This window comes from Chironomus tepperi, unplaced genomic scaffold (assembly GCF_022539635.2).
Source record: "Chironomus tepperi strain 1889 unplaced genomic scaffold, CSIRO-AGI_Ctep_v1 contig_305, whole genome shotgun sequence".
In the NCBI taxonomy this organism is placed as follows: domain Eukaryota; kingdom Metazoa; phylum Arthropoda; class Insecta; order Diptera; family Chironomidae; genus Chironomus; species Chironomus tepperi.
Window position 1 is genome coordinate 119,655 of NW_027226427.1, and position 23,024 is coordinate 142,678.

Consider the following 23,024-nt stretch of genomic DNA (forward strand, 5'->3'; position numbering starts at 1 on the left):
TTGACATTCCATTGAATGTTTTGTGAATCAATAAAATGACTTTAATTATGAATCAAAGGTTATTAAACTTGTCAATTTGATGTGAAAAGCTGTGAATTTGAGAATTTATGGGAAATATCTTTAATTGGCCTTGAGGAAATTTTTTATCAGATTTTTTGATGAATGGGAATTAATTATTCAAATATTTGTTGGAATTCTTATCATAATCGGCATCTTGTATGGAAATTAGTACGGAAGATGTTATAAAAGAATTAACTCAATGTCATGGAGGTGATTTTAGTATGTATATAAGTTTTTGAGATTAGAGGAAGTAACTCAATTACTAGTAGCATTCTAGATGTTCCTTATAGCCTTATAGCATTGGAAAACAGCACTAAAAGTGTCCTATTGCTCTATAATGCTGAATGTAGAGCTCGAAGTTGACTCGGATTTTGTATGGAACAATCAACTAGAGTCCAGCTGTGGCTTCAAGCTTTGGCTAATTCCTAAGGAATTTTCAAATTTAATAGACATTTTTGTAACCTTTGCAGACTATAACTCTTATAGATTCCTATTTAAATCTGATACCAATTAGAAGTCTTACAAAAAGAATTAAAAATAAACCAGCAGAACAAGATTTACATATGAGCACCATAGAAACCCTACACTTGATTTATAAATCTTTTCAATGACAGTTCTGACTACCTTTAAATGCCAAGGACGTATCGAGCACATAAATGTGCTTTAAGTTCTTTCAACTTGGTATGGATTTTTTTAAAAAATGTGGTTTAAAATTCTATTAATTTTGATAGATTTCTTAAGAGCTCAGGCAGTAGCATTAGCAGGATTTTTACTGTTTTAGTATTCAATAATTTACAAGTTAATCATGCTATACTCTTGATGAGCCATAAAATATTTTATTCCTAATTTTCTAATAATATATGGATTTTAAACCAGAAATATATTTTATGGAGGTGCTAATGATGTTAGCATTTATAATTGTTCTGAATCGATTAGTTGTTATATTGCTTACGTGCTAAAAATTACGCATTTTGCGAAGGATTTTGCTTTAAAATTCCCAGTTTATCAATTGTGTAATTTATATCTTAATTGCCTGGGCAGAGCTCAAAGTTGACTCGAATCGGCTCGACTTCAAGTCGACTTCGAGCTCTGTACTCTGTACTCTGACGATTCATTGCTTCATTCTACACCTACTTGAAAGCCACTTGGAAGGTTAAAACATTGTGTGCATTTCATTCAAATTCTTCTGCCTCTTTTATATCCCTAAGGCTATAATCAGATCTATTTTACTTACAATAGATCCAATTATAATCCAAAAATATTCATGAGAACATCGCGATGTCTAAAGTGCATGACGAAAAGTTCAAAATGCAGCCAGGATGAAAGATAGTTGAACATCATTGACTCATATTTGACTCATACATCCAAGTAAGGTAAAAAATGTACATTAAATTGTGTAAAAAAATGAAAATCCGAGTCTCGTCTAGCTATTTTAATGATTGCTTTCCTTAAATAAGTCACGGATAAATTACTTTTGTCTGACTCAGTCATGCATAGACAATTCAAACTAGATGACTTCAAATTGTTGTTATTTAACCTCGGAAGTCATCGATTGTTACTACAAAATTACTTTTGTAATCAAAAAAATTTCAAAAATGCTTCAAAAAATATTCCAAAAATTTACAAAATTTGCAAAAAAAAAAAGTCATGACATAGTTGCAGGATGTAAAATAAATAAAAATAAAGTTTCTACGCCACAGACGGAACTAAAATAAGAAAAGAAGAGAGCGAAAATATATGCAAAACTTTTTAGTGTCGCTCTTAATGAATATTGAAGAAATAAAAATATTTTTGACCGTCCTTGATCATCAAAAAAGCTTATCTCGTACTCAAATAGCGAATTCTTTGAGTTTAGCAGCAGACATTGAGTTAGTATTGATGGAATCATGTCTCAATACACGTATGAGATAAGAGGAAATTTTAATGCAAACATAGCAGCATAAATGACGTTTATGCTTAAACATAGCTAAGCACATATAACGTAATTGAAGTAAGGTAAAATAAAAGTAAAAAGTAGAGAAAGTGAAAGAAAGACACACAAACAAGCAGTTCCATAATTTTTTTCTTTCTTTCTTTCTTTCTTTCTTCTTTTTCATCATCTTTCATTCATTTTTATTTCTATCATTATTTACTCTCAGTACCAACATCAATTTTTCTTATGACTTTAATTTTTTTAGAAAAAAATTGTTGCTTCTTGTTTTGTCTGAACTTACTGTCTTAAGTGTTGTTGCGTTTTTGCGTGCATAACTCATGGCACAGACAAAAACAATAAAATTGAGAAATTTCGCTCTACAGATCATGAGAAATTGGAGAAGAAAATGACTAACTTAATGACTTTTCTTTTCTATTTTTTTATAGCTGAAAAGCTAATGTTTAGGCAAATGAGATATTATCTTATGACGTCATCAACTTTGAGGGAAGAGACAGTGAAGTTATGTAGGCAGTTGGTGATCTCAAAGCCTTCATTTTTGCTGATTCTTGAAACTAAGGCTGTGAACCAAGACTGCGAATAAGAGAAATATTGCGTTGATTAAGATTGTGTACAGCCAACATTGAAGGAATGAGACAAGTCTAGATTGTGACTGAAACGGTTCTAAATTTGAGAATATTCAAGTTTTTGACAGCGACTGAGAAGATTTAAAATTTCCACTAAAACTGAATAGCCACTAAAAAAGACACACGTTAAGACAATAATTTATGCAAAATAACTATGATTGGGCTGTAGCCGAATAAGGGCTTTGACGTAAACTAACTAAGACCTTGTCAGACTTAGCCAAGGCTAAGGTTGTGGTCAAGTCTTGTGGTTTCTCATTATATTCCTTTAGACTTTTTCTCATGTCATCGACATCATTTTAAACACCATTCATAAACAGACCCCACAGCTCAAAGGCTAATATTTAGAAATTAGATGAGGTTACGTCAAGAAAAAATTATAGACGAAAGAGGAAGACAGAAGAAGAAGAAAATGAATTTAATCCACTTGTGACGATACAGTTTGTTGCACCGCTGGAATTTCATGAATGTGTGAAGGGTCAAAAAAATAGGAATTTCATTGCCAGGTAACAGGTAGGAAGACAGAAGATACCAAATAAAAAATTTCTTTATTTGTAAATATCAAAAAAATAAAAAAATACACAAAGAAACAACAACAAAAAAGGGAGAGGAAAAGAAGCTCATTAAATTTTACTTTCGTTGCGATTGTCTACTCTAGAATCTATCCAGTTCTAAAACCCATAAAAATGCTTCTTTTATTCTAGACTCTCGGTAATAATTCTCATTTCCTTTTTCCATAAAAATATCATTTACCCTTCATCTCCTTATTTTATGACCTTACATTGTTCGTCACACATCGATGGACTAAAAATAACGTCATTGTGTAAGCTATTCTCAGCACTATTATCGATTCATAAATGGAATTTCTCTCACACATTAAATATAAAAAAAATCGATCGTAGATGAAAAACATGCTGTTGTGGCTGAATATTATTGTCAAACTTTCCGTACCCAAATATTTATGATAATTTTATGCAAAAAATTCATAAGAAATATTCTCAAAATGCCTAACCTTGATGGTGCTCATACGGTAATATATCTTCATCCATTTGGAGCTTTACATGAATAAAAATCATCATTTTTAATATTCAACATCCAAGCACACTTGAAGATCTTTTTTGAATTAATTAAATTAATCGTAATAGCATATCGACGAGCTGAGCTTCTTTGTCTTGTTCGAACATCTTTTATGAATATTATTGTTAAGGTTTTTTCTGTTTATTGATCATTAGTACCGTCGTCATGGGACGCAGACTTCTACTTCTTCTTCTTTAATATTCAAAGTCAAAGTCTCTTTTGACCGATTTCACATTTTTTGTTGTTTTTGGAGATCCTACAAAACAAGCATAAACAACAACAAGTTCATCAATCTCTTTCCATTGATCTCACTATGTACATTTTCATATTGTTAAAGTCCGCGTTAAACTTGTTGTGCTTCATGCTTTACATTGTTGCAGACGGCATTTTTTTGATGCATTTTTGAGTAGAAAATGATGTAAGTAATTAATCATTTTTGGGATGCTGAATGGTTTAGTTGTTTGATAATTAAAGTTATGAGGCATGAAAGGGCATCTCAGTGGGTATGCCAATGACTTAATCTCATTCTAAGGTCATTTATATTGAGTTTTATTAATGTTTGAAATTTTATGGATCGGCATCAAAAAGGATTTTGAGGATTTATGATTGAAATGTGTCTGGGGGCTGGTAATGAAAGGATGTGTGGGAATGCTGATGGATATACTTGAGATTCTTAGTGTTAGAGGACATGTGTAGCCACATTTCGAGTCTAGTCTGCTAGAAACTTCAATAGTCTGTCATCTTTAATTATAACTTGATACCTTAAGTTTCTTTGTGACTTTCTACACCACAAAATCCTTCACATTAACCCAGAAGTCTCCATACGTCAACCTCAAATCAGCTTCCTAATTTCAAAACCTCAAACAATCTCCCACAATACTAATTCAAAATCGCCTCTAGGCTTGCAGATTTCTAATTAACTCTAATCTCCATTAAACTCTTAATAGGATGTCAATAAATTTACAACAAAAAAAAATGAGGACAACGCGGATCTAATATTTCCCATCATGTCAAGCACTTTCTCAAAACTAAATTTGATGACACAAAATTAATCGCAAGCCGAAATAAAGAAAATCAATCGAGATCACTTGCTTGTAGCAAAAAATGCTCTTTAAGTATCCGCCTACAGCAACAGTATTTTTCAACAAGTTTCACTCCTTTATGCATTCAATCCTCTCAAGCATTGCTGTTAGAGATTCAATTTCATATGATGAGGAATGCTGAAGGTACTTAGATGGATGGAAGCTCTTCTTGTTCTGTGTATTTCTTATTCTTATATTTATGTGTCTATCTATGTATCTATCATCTGAAAGTAACCAGAGGGAGGGCTTGTAATATACATTTAAGGCAATGTACAAACCGCAGATGATCATTAATTTAACGACCGATAGAAATGAGAATCTTTTGCGGCATCTTAAATTGGAGTGTAAAATGAGACGAGAAAAGAGAGAATAAAAAATATGATTTGTTGATGTTGAATTACTCTTCTTGTTCCTTCATTCTTATTTTCTTTTTGATGTTACATGCCAAAAAAATATGATGGATACGAAAATTGGATTCTTTCTATTGACCTATTCTCGCTATTTAAGGAGGATTTTACGCAATATTTTAATATGGTCAAATATATTTTAACGGTAATTAGAGTTTTTTTTTGAAAGTTACAATTTTTATAAATTGCTGTTTCGTTAAGGTCGATAAATTCAATTTATGCATAGTTTTGGAGGCCTAATATGAGAAATTCAACACTGTAGGTTAGTTCCTGATATGGAATAAATTTGGATGTTGTTAATTGCGAGCATTATTCTTGGAATTTTTGGGATTCTTTGCTGTGCTGGTGGTAAATCATATTTACAGATAATGTTTGCAGAATTGCCTCAATTCTGAATCAGATTCGTTCATAAATGCTGTCTAGCTTTTGAAGTGCTAAACCCCAAAGAGCTATGTAGCTTTGAATATGAAAGAGAACTTGCACAAAAAACTTAATATTCCCGAATTTGCGAGACCCCACAAGCAAATCTTCAAAATTATTCAGTTCAGGATACACTCGACCATCCAATATCATCATCAAATAAACAAATATTAACACAATATTCTTAATGCCAGCTTATTGACAAGATCAAGTCCAAAATGCAAAAGAATGTCGATAATTAAACATCTTCATATTTTTAAGTCGTGGCACAACTAGTCATGCATTCATCCATTCATTCGGTTATTCATTTAATTTACAGAATTAATTGTATGTATAATTCAATGAAGTACCAACAGTATAACCGCAAGTGCTACCACACTTAAAATCATGAATATTTTTTTATGTTTTCGCAGAAATTTTAGCACGTCAAATTGCTCGTAAAGATCGGAATTAGTCAGATCTGATAATGTCGAAATTTACGGATGTGCGGATCAATTTCGAAAATAATTTTTACAGACTAACAGCAAGTAAAACGGTGCCAGTATTTATATGAATTATATGCCAACCTCATAATCTCTTTAGCTTACTTAAAGGAGGTACTTAAAAGTCAATACAGAAATTTTTTTTAATTTAAATCCAATATGAGCAAGTAAACATGCTTGACATAAATTTTATTACTATCCTTGTCGTAATGACCCCGATTTCGTACATATATTCTAAATTGAGATATTTTTAGGTCAGTCGAATAAAATTTCTCAATTACAATAAAACATGCGAAATCATGCAAAAGATCTACGATCATAACGCCTTGATTCGACCTGCTTTTGACTTGATTTTAATCAAGACTTCAGCTAAGCTAATCCATCAAAAAATAAAAAATACTTTTCGCGATATATCTTAAGTATCAAAATATTTGTATTTCCTTACTAGAAAAAAATCAAGTCTATGACATGTCCAGTGACTGACAACGTCACGTAACTATAAACAGCTGCAAGCGACACAAAAAAAAATATCATTCAGCCCTGCATGAGACGAACAATTAATATAGATCAAGTCAGATCAACATTTTATTCTACATACTTGTTAAGCTAGAAATCTAACGCGTAGATTAATAGTAAAAAAGCAATTAAACTTCCAGCCGTCAATTCGTATTAATGACCAGCACAACGAAAAATTCGTCGCACGAAACGCCATAAGACATTGAGATTAAACTAATGCATCGATATATAATAAAATCACACATGTTTCAAAATTAACATAAAAGAATAAAAATAACAAAAACTAGAAGTTGAAATGTTTCAAAACAAACTATCAAGTGGAATTTATAAGTAATCAGTTTTGGATTCGCTATGGTCGAGCAACCGATGCGGTAAACCTTCTGAGGATATTTCTATTGGTATTAAATATTTTTGTTAATCATACACGCGTTCATATCCACAAAAACAGTTCATTTCGATTAAGCTTTTTATGGATATCATGAGGAGAAGAATTCTCCCGCGGTATGTATATATATATATTCATCTCAGTATTTAAGAACCGGATTGACTGCGTTGGAATAATAATTACGTAAAAAAAACTTCTTCTGAATCTGACAGGTTTGCTTCTATCGCTTCACAAGTAAATACATATTTTTTTCTGGAATTCTTTTAATACGTATGACGTGTGGACTTGTTGTTATTTTTTAAGCTCAGTCGATCTTGACTTGATGTTATTTTTCATTCATTCTTTGCTCGACTAAAAAAATAAAGAGTTGAAAATTTATCTTTTTTTCATATTTATTACCTAATCAATTACATTGCCAGGGAATGAAGATAATGGAGAGTAAGAAGAAGAATAATGTATGGAAAGTTAATGATGATCAAATGGGCATTGACCACCTCATAGTAGAATAATAGAACAATGGGAGGAATGCCTATGGGGAATGTTAAAAGAAATGAGGTAAATTCTTCTTATTGGATGTATTTAATGTGAGTAGAAAGTTGAAAAGTGTGGACTATTTACTAAGGAAATTGTGAAGGGTGTCCATCTGGGTACCTTTATTGGAGAGACTGTCGCTTATTGCCCAATATTATTGTTTCAGTAGACTGAATTTTCTAAAGTATATTACTGAGTTTTTTGTGATTTTTCGGGACATTTATGAGTCTATAGAATATCAAATTATATGACGCGATACACTAGACATGATCGTGAACAGCAGACCCAACATCCATCAAAAATCTAGTGTAGCAGTAGACTTAAAGCACTCCTTCCCAAATATCTCGATAGTCAACCAACAATAAGGTATGAATTCCCTCCATATACATTATTCTCATTAGTATTGTAGGGATTAAATGCACGGAATGCAGCAATAGTGAAAACTGGAATTAGTAGCACTTACAGTTTTTCAAAACTCATTCACAAAAGAGCATTAACATACCAGCAAAATAAACATAACTCGAATATTCATTTCAGTGTTGCAATGGAAGACCGAAGACAACAATTCTTCCACAGAAGGTATGAATTCCCTCTTCCATATGCATTATTCTCATTTAGCAATATATTACCTATTAATTATGTGTATGTTCGAAAACATCAATATTAATGTATCAAAGCTTTTAAAACATTGTAGATCATTTAAAACATATGTAAATAGAGAAAAACAACTTTTGATTTTCGAAATGCCGTTATTCTTTGTTTACATTTGTTTTCGCACAATTTTGCATGAAAATTCCATGTAAGTTGATATTCTTTGAAACATTAATAAAGAGCACATTATACTAAATTAGGTACCAGCAAAATAAACATAACTCGAATATTCATTTGCATAATGTAAAATTTTATCTAAATATTAGTATATCAGTGTCACCAAAAGCATTTGAGTGAAAGAGACACAGACGTGAGTTGATTATTTGATGAATTTAGAGCACTTTTAAGCATAAACACTGAAAGAGATTTATCGTTTATAGTGAAAAAAGAGATAAATTACTCAACCCCCTTGGTCATTGATGCCATCTCGACTCCAATTCAATTGGGCAGGTCTCACACATTTCCACCTTTGTGGGTCTATAAATTAACACGCAGCTATCTACACTCTGATTTTAAATATATACGAAAATTGGAATTTCAGAACGAATGTCTCACATTAACAGCAACGAGAGAGAAAATTTCGTTTTTTAATCGAAAATGGGCGTCAAGAAAGAAAATAAGAAATGAGAAACTTACACAAAAAAAAAAGAGTCTAAAACAAAATTAATTTAGAATATCAAACACTCGCGTACAAATGAACCTCAGAACTAAGCTATTTTGATTGAAAACTGTAAATGATCAAGTTAATGATCAACTGCAACAATACAATACAAAAATAGAGTTTTGTTGTACGATGTAAAACGACAGATAATGTTAATCAACTAATCTCATTCATCACGTGGAATGGGCATCACGCCACAATTACGCTTTTCAACAACGTGAAACGGCATCTCTATTTTTAGATGATAAACAAAGATGAACAACATGGTTTATATATACAATATTATATTCAATACTTTTGCGGTTCTATTACGCGCGCTCGATGCACATGCTTGTTGGTTTTTTTACTTCCATACACCTTTCATTCATATAAATTTTTCAACAAACAGTGATGTGCGTAAATCACAAACTGCATAGGCAGCTTAAACACTATAAACAGCATGTGAGCGCGAATTAGAGCACTTAATCAGTTAGAGTTATGTATACATAGTAAAATATATATTTCTTACACTTTTTTCTTCCTCCAATTACTGTTTTATGTAATTTATGCATATAATGAATGAGTATCAGGAACGTAAAGTGAAAAAGTATTTGCTTTAAAAGTTCTAATTATGGAACTTAGCCGTGTAGGAAGTATTTTCATTTTGAGGTGAAATTTTTAACGAAATTTGCAATTTAATCAGGTTATAAAAATTACTTGCTATTATGATGTCTTGCTGGCTTTAGTGCGGTGATTGAGATTGAGATTGGAATTGCATGATAAAAATGCTTGTAGATTGCTTAACTCTGGAGTGGAAATAGAGTTTCTGGAATTTTTTCTCCTTTTATGGATATTGATGGTTTTTATTGGCTATGGCATGAAATATTAATTGGGTACCGTTTGGTGATTGGAATACTTTTGAATTGGATTAGATTATGCTTGATAATGAAGTGGCATATGAAGAAGGAAGGTCCAAAAATCTCAAATTTCATATCGAATGACATCGAAATAAATGCAGCAACCAATTGGAACCAATAAATTCCAGAAATTTCAATCTCTGATCTCAATTCAGAGAAAGCATAAAACAGCATATTCCATGCTACTTAATCCTCCACTTTTTTTGACACAAATATGACAATCTCATATCCACAATGCCCCATTTAAGTAGGATAACCATTTAAAAATCCATAAAATTTAATTCAATTCAAATCCAATAATTCCAATCTATCCAATATTCTCATGACTGTTATGCTATAGTACTTAACCTTCTTTTCAACTACAAAGACTTTTGATAGCTATAAATTCTCTCAAGCCGCAATCAAGAGGTATTAGTCCAACACAGCATATTTATAGTGGCTCTCAAGCATCAACAAGCTAGAAGTTAAGCTTATACAATATTGAATTACTTGATGACTCTCGTCTGATACATTTCAGTCATGCATCAAAATGCGCTTTGGATACGCAACTCAACCATCATGACTGCTGTCAAAAAATTTAAATTCACATAAGTCGTAAACATCCGTACTACTATCTTCAATTTCTTTCATTTTTAATCTTGTAGAATAGCCCGACTGAACATGCCAATTCTCGAAAATTTGTACATCCATTCTGGTACAATCTTGTTGTAATTGACGCGAAAATAACTGATGAAAATGTTTCTTATTTTGCTGTCTCTTCTTCACCGACGAAATAAAAGAAAAAAATAAAAATTAAAAAGACAACAAACTGACAGTTTTGAACATTCATGTCTTTAAGATTCCAAGTGGGTCGACTTCATACATATATTTTTTTTGTATTATTTAAATCATTGACTAATACAAAATATACAACAATTTTTTGTTAAAGAGTATTCGATGGAATGTACATAATATGACATGGAATATACATTTTTTATGGCTAAATGGGTGCCTCCAAGAAGATGAAGACAAAGTTATAAATAAAACGCAACTGAAGAGTAGAAATGAGAAGAGAAGAAGCAATAAAGGTTAAATTTACATAGAGTAAAAAGTTAATTAAGGGCTTGGCATCGACGATTGAATATTCTTAGCTAATTTTTTAGTTTTTAGCGCGCGCAAGAGCTTTAATAGGCGATCATTTATAACAACCGTGAAGCCTCATTTTAGAGAAATGTGTGACAACAAACGTAAAAAAAACTCCCGTCACATTTAAAGCTAGGGAATTAATATTCACGTGGTGATGACTAGAAATATATACTGCCGTGTGCCTTATCTCTATTATACTTTTTTCTCTATAATTTTGTTTTTGTTTTAGTCATCATATTCGCGAAAAAAAAAATCATTATTGGAGATAAAAAGAAAAATAAAAAGGCACACAATTCTGTTCATTCTGTAAGCAGCTATTTTCATAAGTATATTGATCTTGTGATGATATTTTCGTTCTCTCCGCAAAAATAGAAACGTTCCAAAAATATTTCAACGTGATTTTGTAAAGGAGGTTGTGATCCAAATGATCAGTTTGTCTATTAACTAGCTCAAAGCAGATTATTTAAGGAGTTAGTAACAGCAACTTGAGACTTGTGATTCATCAACTTATGGGTCATTCTCAGACCTAGAACTTTGTATATTAGGGTGTAATATTGAGTAAAGGTTGATTTTACGAGCTCTAAGCCAGTTTCATAGATATGTTCTAGTCATGTGCATGGAATTTTGTGTTATCCAGGATAGTCTCTAGTAGAATTTGAAGTTGACTGGAATTTTAGATGAAGTTAAGCTAATTACAATCTGCTTTTCGATACAAAATCATAGTCTAGTCGATTTTTTCATTTAAATTACTAGTCTACATCAAGCTTTGATCTCTAACCTAGCTGTGGTGTGCCAATGACACTGGATTCTGAGATTTAATAATACATCATATCCAAAAATTGACTACTGATTTTAAAACAGCCCAAAACGTGACTATAAGTAGCTTAATTTTCAAATAATTCATATCTTCTCAATATCATCACTTAAGGCCAAATTTTGACCATTTCTCAGAAATTTCAGACAACAATCATAATTGCCGATTCAAAAAAAATCAAATAAATGAAAAATCATGTAATTTGCAGTAAATAGAAGCCTATAAATCAAATATCAAGACAATCATTTGAAAGTCAAAGTCACAAGATCGCTCCACAAGACCATAGTCAATTCAACCTCAACACATCTGATTTTTATTTTCGCACATAACATCACAATCTTGATATAATTTATTTCTTTCATTTTCGCACAACGCATACAGTTAGTTTTGGCCATAAAATGCGCTACCAATTCACATGTCCAAAAAAATATAAAATTCATACAAATTGTTTCTCCACTTTGAAGAGCGCTGCGAAGAAAGCTCGTGAATTCATGGACACAGAAACAAAAAAAAATAAAATTAATATGAAGGAATGAGTATACAAATATATAAAAAAAAAATTTATTACTCAACGACTCGCAACTTTCACAAAAAATGTTTTTGTGTGGAAAGGAATTTTTTTTTTCTTCACACTGCTGTTTTGAATATAATAAAAAAAATAATATTATTATTATTTTATTTTGCTTTATCCAACAATGAGTATGTCTCACAATACAACCGAAATAAAAGTAAATAAAAGAAGAAGTGTTGAAAAGAAAAGAAGTTAGAAAAATGCGAGAGAAATCAACTATTTTTATACCTGCAAAATTTATTTATATAAAAATATTTGTTAATGAAACTTACTGCTGCTGTTGTTGTTGTTGTTGACCGAACTTGAATTATATCTGCTTCTCGTAAAAACAGCGGTAATGATACTCGTTCGATTTATATTTTATTCAAATTGTATGAACAGTTTACACATATGTACATTCACAATTATCTTCTTCTTCTGTTACTACTCGCTACTATTATCTTATTTCAAAGAAGTTCTTTACTCTTTTATGTTATTTTTTCTACCGACAAAAAAAACCTCTTTTTTGTGGTCAATCAGAAAACACTTAATAATCTGTAGTGTATTTCCATTCACTGTTACTACACATCACTATTATTTTAGATGATAATTATGATCATATATTTACAAACACAACGGGCAGAGCGAGAGAGTCTGTCTGAACGAAAAAAAAAATCTGTATCGAAATGAATTTTATTTTCGTTGCTTCTTTTTGATTCTTTCAATTAGTCACACAATTTTCAGTTCTCATCTATTTCACTAGTTAAGTACACAACTCTTTTTCCTCTGTTTTACATATTTTTATTTTTTTTTTGCTTAGTTCGATGTTTTTTTCGATTGCAAAATTTAATGTGGAAAAAAACGTTCTGGTTTTTCGCGATAAATTTTGCCTCTAAAAGCTACACACACTCGTCTATCGTCTATACATTAACTATACGTAAATGTAATAATATTTCAATTTTTTAACTCTAGATTTATGAAATTGTAAGGTCGACAAAATTTACAAGTTAACAAGTTCTTAATGAGTTAGTATTAAGAATATTAAATTTTTTTTACAGTTTAATTTTCAAGAAATGAAAATTTATTAAGTAGAAATTATTTTTTTTTTGTCTTTCAAAATAAAATTAAATTTTGAAATGTTAAAGAAAAAAAAATAAAAAATAAAAATATTGCACTAGCAACCAGCCTTATTCACTGTTTTACTAAAACTAAACTGAAAAAGTTCGATTGTATTTTAAAAACTCGAAATACGATTAAAGTTTTATCATACATACAAATGTGCCTATTGAGATACATTGAAGCAACAAGCGGCCTATGGTTGTGTGCATCGAAAAGCGTAAAAAGAAATCTAAAAATGTCTTAAAGAAACATGAGGCGATGAGTGTAAGAAGAAAAAAATATAAAAACAGAAGATTTCTTGTCATGAGGTTGTGTATAGTGTAACTGCAGGTGTATGGCACATACATTCACTCAATTCCCTATGAATTGTAATATACACATATATCTTATACAATTAAGAAATTTATGCTGTTGTTGTTGCTTTTACTTGCTCTGTCTTAACAGCATATGAAATTCATTCTTTATATTTTAATATTTTATGACATGGGACGGCGCTAGGGGTGCACTTGGTACTTAATTCTTGTACTTATATTACCAAAAATTCACTTTTTCAAACTCTTACTAAATTTTCTAATTTGCTGTTATAGTGCCCAGAACAACACTCCCCAAGTCCCATCCCCATCCTTTACACTTGAAACGATATTGAAATAATAAGAACGGTTTTAAGAAGAAAAAGTCTCGAGATCAATTTAATGCTATTTGTCAGTACAACGATTATCTTTTTCTCAGAATCTCTGCACACACCGTGTGTGATTCTTCATAATTTTCTTTGTTGCGTTTCTTCTTATGTTTCAGCCTTATCAATATTAAACATGCAATCCAATATATCGTGACTTTTTAATTAATTTATTATAGCATTTCAATGTGATACAATGTCTTTAAGGATAGAATTTTTTTGAAAAATATCTTGAATTATTAGCATAAATAAATATGAGAGAATAAATATCTAATTATCTCATTCCAATGATATCATTTTGCGTAAATAGAAAAAAATTGCTGTGTTACTAGACGTGTGGAGATTGATGCTGTGGGATGGCTCTTGAGAATGCAAGTGAATATTATGAGTATGATGATTTGAAGAGTTTAAATTTATGGCTTTAAAATGTATTTTTAGGATGTGAAAATTTTGAATCACATTTTATTTGAATTGGTAACAAAATTTTGTGTAGCAGAGCATTTTCCTTAAAAATTATATAGATGCAAGATACTTGTCCAGGCTTTTGCCTCAATAGTTGTTGAGAAGCAGAGAATTTGCCTCAATATTTTGAAAGATGCAAAAATATTTGGTTCAAAATTCTTTTGGTCAGTGAAACTTTCGCTTCAGATTCAATTGATGCGAAACTTTTGCTTCATAATCATTTTCTGATGCGAAACTTCAATTCTAAAATTCTCAAAGAAGCAAACTTTACTTTAATTTATGTGGATGATGCGATTCTTTTGGATCAATTTTCTATAAAATTTCAATAGATGCAGCAGCATTCCTTCAATAATCTCCATACATTTTATTGAATATAATCCACTTGTAATATTAATTTATTTATCAGTATCTTCAGCTCCAAAAAAGCCAGACCACAAAACCACTCTGCGTCTCTTAATAATAAATTCATTCTTTAATCTGTTTTAAATTCTATTTTTACTATTAAAAAGAATTCATTAAAAATTATTAAACGTTAATTTCTCGATTCGATGTCAAGTCAAGGCATTCCAGTTACTTTTTTTGTTTACATAAATAAATAAATGGGCACCTTATTTTATTTTTCATCTGTATATTGAGCATACGTACATGCAAAAAATACAAATCAAATGAAATTTATGAAAATCGTACACCTCGACACATTACACATAGTAAAATACAATACTGTATAGACAGGTATGCAAATCAAGATAGTTTGTCTATACATTTCAAAAAGCCTAGTAGGAGATATGAATTCTTAGTGTGATTGCCAAAATAAAAAACTCGCAATTCCAGTTTGATTTTAACAGAAATAAACAATATATATTCATATTGAAGTCAAACACGCAAACATATCTATTACTTTATACTTTTTTTTTGTCTCTCTTTATTCAACAACTTCATTGGCGATCTCAACAATCTTAATCTCAAAGCTATATGTATTATGTCTGTCACTGTGTATTAACCAAAAGAAATTTATTTTATTTTTATAAATATTATTAATAATATTGTATATATTTAGGCGCAATATAGAGAATTGATATTGTGGTCAATGTAATAAATTAAAAAGTGGACAAATTATTTGTAAGAAAATATTTTTGGTTGCTTTAATTTATTTATTGTTGCATTACTAATGTCGAAAATTTGGAGAGTAATATTGATCATTTAGATCAGTGGTGGGCAACCATAAAGTAGTGTACCGCCAAAAAATGTTGGAAATGTCATGAACCTTATGACATATTACCGCATATCACCAAGAAGTGCCGGGAAATATAAAAGGTTGTCCACCACTGATTTAGATGGTCACATTGTCTCAAATAAACAGCTCAGACATTGAAATACTGCATTTGTAATATATTACCTACTCCAGACCTTGTTTTATCTAATTTACCTACTTACAAAATGATTCAAACGAAAGACCGGAATGAGTTGTAACAAGGAAATTTCCTAACACATCACTAATCAAGTGAGTCACTCAAAGTCATTGCCTTGATGACTCTTATCTTTAATGAACTGATTATTTCCTTGATTACTAACTTGGGAAATTCTTTATCAGTATCTTAATTGGGTAATTAATTTTATTTCAATAAACTTCTAATGTCATTGTCTTGAATCTAGGTTCTTAGCTAGCTTAGGTCAATAAAGTCTATGCCTCAGTTCTTCTATTGAAAGGTATCTGACTAGTTAACAGTCCAGAGCTCAAAGTTGAGTTGGTTTTTATATGAAAAAGTCGACTGAGATGAAATGCATCATCAGGTCTCTGGAAACTAGATTCCTAACCTTGCCTCTAGTTCATATCTATTAAATTTTCAATTGTTAAATATCGAAAGCATAAAAGCCGTAAAATTACTTGGCCCATGCTATTATATAATAACTTAATCAAGACTTTGTCATGCCACAAATCATTATGGACCGCAGACAAATCACTAGATACCGATACTGAATGATACTTGACGTGCATATATGCTTGCGTTTATTTAATTTATTAAGTTTGGTATCCCAAAACTTGCGTTAACAGTATTCAAATTTTAGCCACGCAAATGAATATTCTCATATTTTATAAAATTTATCAATTCAGAGACAAGAAATAATACAAAAATAAAGGAATTATTGTTCATAAACAGCTTTTATTCTTCTTATTCGTCACTTCTTGAATATAAAAAAAATTGAGCTACGCTACGAAACAATTGATGAATGTGAAGAAATGTCTTATTTCTCTCTTTATTTCATAAAATAATCGCACATATATCGATTGCCTGCCTGTATCGTAACACATTTCGTGAATATTAAAGAAGCTGAAATTCCTTTTTGTATAGAAATAAAATAAATTGTTGGCAATATTTAGCGATTCATGCTAAATACGTAGAAGCATTGAATTAAATTGAAAGAAGAAGCTTCACAAAAGCATATTTTTCCTCAAATTGAATTCTGACAAAGATTCTTATTTTTCATGGACATTAAAAAATAAAATTTAAATGACTCATGGACATGGGCAATGAGGAATTACTTTTGGGCAATTAAAGTGCTTGTTTACTTAAATGGTTATGAGGAAATTAGTTCCATTACAATAATATTAATGAACAGTCCATAAACTGCACTTTTTGATAATCAAATTAATTTTATAATGTGTGATATCACACCTTTATGCAATAATTTTGCACAACAAGTTTGCATGTATACATTTAAACAATTACCATTCTAATGTGGCACAACACTATGTTGCAGCATCGATTATAATGTTTCAATAATATTTATTGTGATGATCATTACTTGGCAAAGTAATAGTCTTCTTGACGTAAAATGAATCTATCCATTAATAAATATTTCACAGACGTAAGAGCCAACATTATCGTATATTCAAGCTAATATTAGATTTTATACTTAAATACCCTCCTTATAATCACATGATTTGTAGCTCTAAAGCAACGATTAATTTCATATAATAATTATTTTATTTTTTTTGCAAAAATTATTTTTCTGAGTAGTAATTTTCTCTAAAATTGTGCTTGTTATGCAGTCTTGAACCATAAAATTGCTCAGAAATTGTGTCTTAATATGAGCCAAAGAGATGGTTTTACTTTTTTACTTTTCCTTTTGTGCTCAATAAGCTTGTTTTAGTGACGAATTATATACCTTATGATTCAATATCTAAGGTTAAAGAAATTGTAGTGGAGTTTTGCACTTGTGAGAGGCAGAAGCGCATTTTTGATTAGAATTAGGTTTCTAGGAACTAATGGAGAGGTATATATGAGTTAGGCAGCTTATAGGGCAACAAAAAGTGTCAAACTGAAACGAAACTAGACTCCATCGTACCTACTAACCTAGTTGGTCCTACAGGTAGCCTGTCCAAGCATAATCCTACTTCTATCAACACTTAACTAGTAAATCAAGCCAACTCCATCCTTAAAACACAATGTTGAGCACCAAATTAACTCCAAAATATGCCTTAACATTTAATTGCTATTTTTCTACTAATTCAGTAGTTTAAAATCACTTATCACAATCTATTAAGACGCTCACGACTTCAAAAATAACTTCAATGTGCACTAATGTAAAACTCAAGTTCAATTCCTAGACACACATCAATCCGACAACAAAATGTTAAGTTAACTTCCATTAATTTAATTATTTAATTAGCAAACAAATTCTAAATGCACATCAATTCTGTTTAGTAACTGAAAAATTGTCTGACTCTTCAGGTTCTTTTTATGACAAATCACACACATATGGAAATAATGATGACTAAAGTACATCCATATATTATTCATAATTTTAACCAAAAATATACTTTTGAGGATTAATACTTGACAAATAAAATCATCAACTGTCGGCAAGAGTGATTTAATCTTTTGTGTCGGATTGATTGAATAACTCGAAAAAATCATAAGAATAAGTTCCTACCTTGAGCACGTACTTAACAGACAATAATCAGATCATTAACTAATTAATTAATGAGCACTATTATCAAGTTAAAATTAAAATATGAGGTAATTATCCACCTTTGTCACAACAATACAATTCCATATCACAATGAACTCAATTATTTATTTATTCAATGATATCGACTCATTATAATATTCACATGAATTCCAATTTCGTAAATGTTCACGGAAAGAAGTATTCTTAAGGCTCACCTTTAATGATAAACAAAGAACACGACAAAGAAAAAGAAAAAAAAATCAAATTTCATTTCAACAATAAAATTTTATATGTCTGTTTCCATTTCATTTGATTTTTCTTCAGCCTTCAGTTCTTGTATTCTTTATATTTCGACACAAATCCTTTTAAAAAAACTGATTATGAAAGAATTTTTCAACATCGGCTTCGAAAGAAAGAATTTCTTGTAAACACGAACAAGTTAAGAATGTTGCTTTTTATGATATGTCTTTTCCTCATAATAAGTAGTTATTTCTTGTCATTCCAGTCTTTTTTGGACATTATTTTTTCGGCTGTTAATCTTTATTAAATGCTTCTACCTTTCAAAAAGACATTATAAAATAATTATTTCGACTCAATCATATTTTTCGTATGTTTATGTTAATGCATAAAATGAGATTTTCTCGTATGTTAGGCTTTTTGGGAAGTTAATGGGTTTAGTGTGCATGGTGTGTCATGCTGTGTAAGATTGGAATCAATAGAATTTAGAATATAAGCTGTTTGGTGTAGGAACTATTAAGAATATGTTGGTGAGGTAGACCTGAGCTACTTTGCTGGCTCTGTCTGGCAAGCCAATTGTAAAACATGGATTCAGTTAGATGATGCTTTAAGATAGGACGTATACAGTAGTCTTATAGATGAAATTTTCAATTTTTTTTGCATTTTTTGATTTTTTTTTTTTAAAAAATCTAGAAAATTGAAGGTTTTTTAACAAAAGGTTTTTGACCTACAATCCCCTATTTGGATACGCCTCATGCTGACTCTGTCACAACCTTTCGTTTGACAAATACTATGCTCCATTATAAATGCGGGCTTTGTTTAGGATTAGACTCCTAAGCAGCAGTAAATTGCAGTTTCATGGTAAATTTAATGGCCAAAGCTTGATATCAATTGAATCTTTGTATCACACATAGTTGACGTTTTTATGTGCAATCCAAACTGACCTACAGCTCAAGTTATGAGAGTATATTTAATTCACAGGAACCCCAAATCTAATTTGACTGAACATAATCTAATTCAAATCAATGAAAATGCGCTCCAGTCACATACCACACATCAATCCACAACGACTTCTTCTTTCACCGCACGCTGTCAGTACGACCAGCATTTACAAAATTCGATTTAGAAGTTTTTATTTTATGGAGAAAGCTCATAAAAACTAGGATTAGTAAAAGAAGAAATAAAATTCCACTAAATAAACATTTATCATCATTATTTTCATAATATTAAGTATATTTGTCTTAGAGTCTAATTCGATATTCGATAAGATAAGAATGAACTACTTACATTATAGATTTCTTCAAAAAAATAAAAATAAAATAATAAATATATGAAGGTAAAAGATTATAGATCGAATTGCATAGTGTAATCAAATTCCAAAGCTCAAGAATAAAAAAAGACATGAAAAAAATAAGAAATAGAAATTGAATTTCTCAACACCTCGGGCATTGACAAATTGTGAGCTTCGTGTTTGTTGATAATGCTGTGCAAGTATATCATTATATCAGCATGTGTGTATGTTTTTCATCAGGGAATCAACTTCTGTTAAACTGAAAGTTGGCTATAATTTAATGATCATTTATGATTGCTGAGAAGCAAAGCTAATTTATCGACAATGTCAGCAGAACAGTTTAAAAGAATTGAACAAAATAAATTGATTTAATATAACTTAAAGTGGCTAACTGAGAGAAGAATTTTATGTTGTAATAACAACAATTGGTATATAAATTTAATTTCAATAGCAACTGCCGATTTCAATTAATTTTGCTACTAGTGTGAGGGCTCGTTCGTAATTGAATTTAATTTATATTGTATGGAATATGTGTCAATGTGTACAGTGATATAGCACTAACTGAGTAATTGTCCGATTAATTTAATTTTGAAATGAGTTTATTTTGTTAATTAAATTCACATGTTGGACTCATGGGAGCAGTTAGATCCTCCAGTTAGGTAGGGATTCCATGACTTCTGCTTGATCTGTTTGTGACACTAACATTCAAAATTTTGAACCAGAATTTAGAATTCGTAGCAAAAGTGTGAATCTCATACCCCCATTCTTAGGTTTATTGTCTATTCGGGATAAATCAGCTTCATATGAACAGCATAATCGACTATTTTATAGTCACATAAATCTTCAAACTGGTCAGGAAATATTTGGAATTTTAATTGATTCGCTAAAATTTTTATGCCATTTTCAACCCAAAATGTAGCAGCAAATTGAATCTTTTTTCACCAATTTGACCTGATTTCTTTTAAATATCCATTAAAATATCTAAAAACCCATCAACTGCCTTTGTCATTCAGTAGTTCCCTAGCTGTAAAACATTCAATCGTTATCAAATACCAAATATAAATCTGTGTAGAAAACATAAAAATTAATAAAAACAGAATTATATTCATTTGACAGCAAATACTACTTCTCAGTTAAATTCTTTTTTTATGCGAATTTTATTACAAACTTTTCGTAGCTCCATTAAATTTTTCGACGCCTGAGGTTAATATAATTCCACACTTAGAAGAAATAAAAAATTGATTATTTATTCTGATAAGTTTTTTTTTTTTTTGAAATGTTACGACACATAAATATTTATTTCAATTGAACAAACATATCAGCATGCCAAATGTTTGTTTACCAAAAAGTTATTAAATCAATCTGTGAATTAATTTTATAGGGAAGAAATCAATTTTTTTGTTATATAAACAGTCAATTAAACATTTTTAATTTCTCATATGCATGTTTCAATAAAAATGTATTTACACATGTGCACTTTTCTAATAGCTTAACTTTGTTGTAATAATTATGCTTAGGCAAATAATAATTACGACATGATGTCGATTTGAAAAGAAAACACAACGAAAAAAAGATTTTGAAATTTCGCGCTTTGTTTAACAATGATCAATTAATAAATGAAAATCAGACATATGTATGATATGTGTGATGAAATCAGTCGAAAAATTGCTATTTGCCTCTCTTTTAGACTGCTTGAAATTAGGTAATCTCTTTAATGTCTTTAATTTGTTTTTTTCGCGCGCTCGGCATTGAATGATAAAAGATTGAATTTTTTTAAATCACAGCTTCAATTTAATCTTTATGTGAATTTTAAATCGGTTGCAACATAATTTTTGCTCATGGGTTTACTGTCTTGAAAACTTCTTATAATGACTTTTCTTGCAAGAAATTAATGTTCGAAATTAAAATTTTCGATTTTCGAAAGCAAAATTTTTGACATTCAAAACTAAAAGTTTTGATTTTTAAAATTGAAATTTTAAAATTTTGATTTTTAAAAGTGAATTATTTGATTTTTTAAAACTTAGAATTTTGATTTTCGAAAGTGAAATATTCGATATTCGAATATGAAAATTTCGATATTCGAAAGTTAAATGTTTGATTTCCGAAAGTGAAATTTTAGATTTTAAAACTTAAATTTTGATTTTAAAAAGTGAAAATTTGATTTTCGAAATTGAAATTTTGATTTTCGATTTCGAAAATTAAATTTCGAAAATCAACATTTTTCAAATCTTAATCCCCCTCTAAAATTTATTTTCATTTTCAATAATCTGCACTCAATAATCTCTGTGCGAATTTTAATTCTCATTAATTTTTATTAACATCGACTCACAATTATGTGTTACATTATGCCAAATAAATTGAAAAAATTCTTAATAATGCATACACAAATGTGTACATGAAATGTAATGAAAATAAATAAATTGAAATTCTCATTTATTTTATTGTTATTAGTGTTATAAAGTTCTTTTGTGAACATAAACACACAATTACAAAATATTTATTTATTTATCGATATGCATTTTGAAACAAAGGAAGTGGAATGAAGAATGAGTGAAATATTGCTCAACAATTCTACCGCCATCAAAGCATCGATATAGTTTGATAAGCTATTGCTAGATTATTAGTTAAATGAACTTGGGTATGACTAATTGATGGAATGTAAAGAAAATACGACAATATAATTACACCTTAAGAATTTCAAAACATTTTCATGTCTTCTTTTTCTCGCCGTCATTCGATTGAAATCAATTTGAAGGAAAAATCAGTATGAAAGGTTATCACGTAAAAAATGTGAAGTGGCGCAAATTTGATAAATGACTGAATTGTTTCACGATGCCATTACATGAAGTATTGAAAAGCTGTTTTTTGTTTAATTTTTGATGAGCAAAAAATCACATGACATAAATTTTGATGACAAAAATGGAAATATAATTGGAATAAATTTTTGTAGACACAAGATGCAGGTCAATTAAGAGTTTTCTGCTTCAAAAAAAGAAGTTGCAAAATATTTGCTGAAATGAGTCCAAAAATCAGCTGATTCGTGAGTGTATTATGAAGATTGTTAAGCATCTTTCG

The 23,024-nt window shown here is 30.1% G+C and overlaps 1 protein-coding gene across 1 annotated transcript in view; it reads right to left on the reverse strand.

The window, feature by feature from the left end:
* Positions 1–13,326, reverse strand: part of LOC139092516 (rho GTPase-activating protein conundrum-like) — a 30,498-nt gene extending 17,172 nt beyond the window's left edge. The window contains exon 1 of the mRNA XM_070642938.1: positions 12,504–13,326. The gene's annotated coding sequence lies outside the window, so the exon portion shown is untranslated. The remainder of the gene's footprint in view (positions 1–12,503) is intronic.
* Between the last annotated feature and the right edge of the window lie 9,698 nt (positions 13,327–23,024).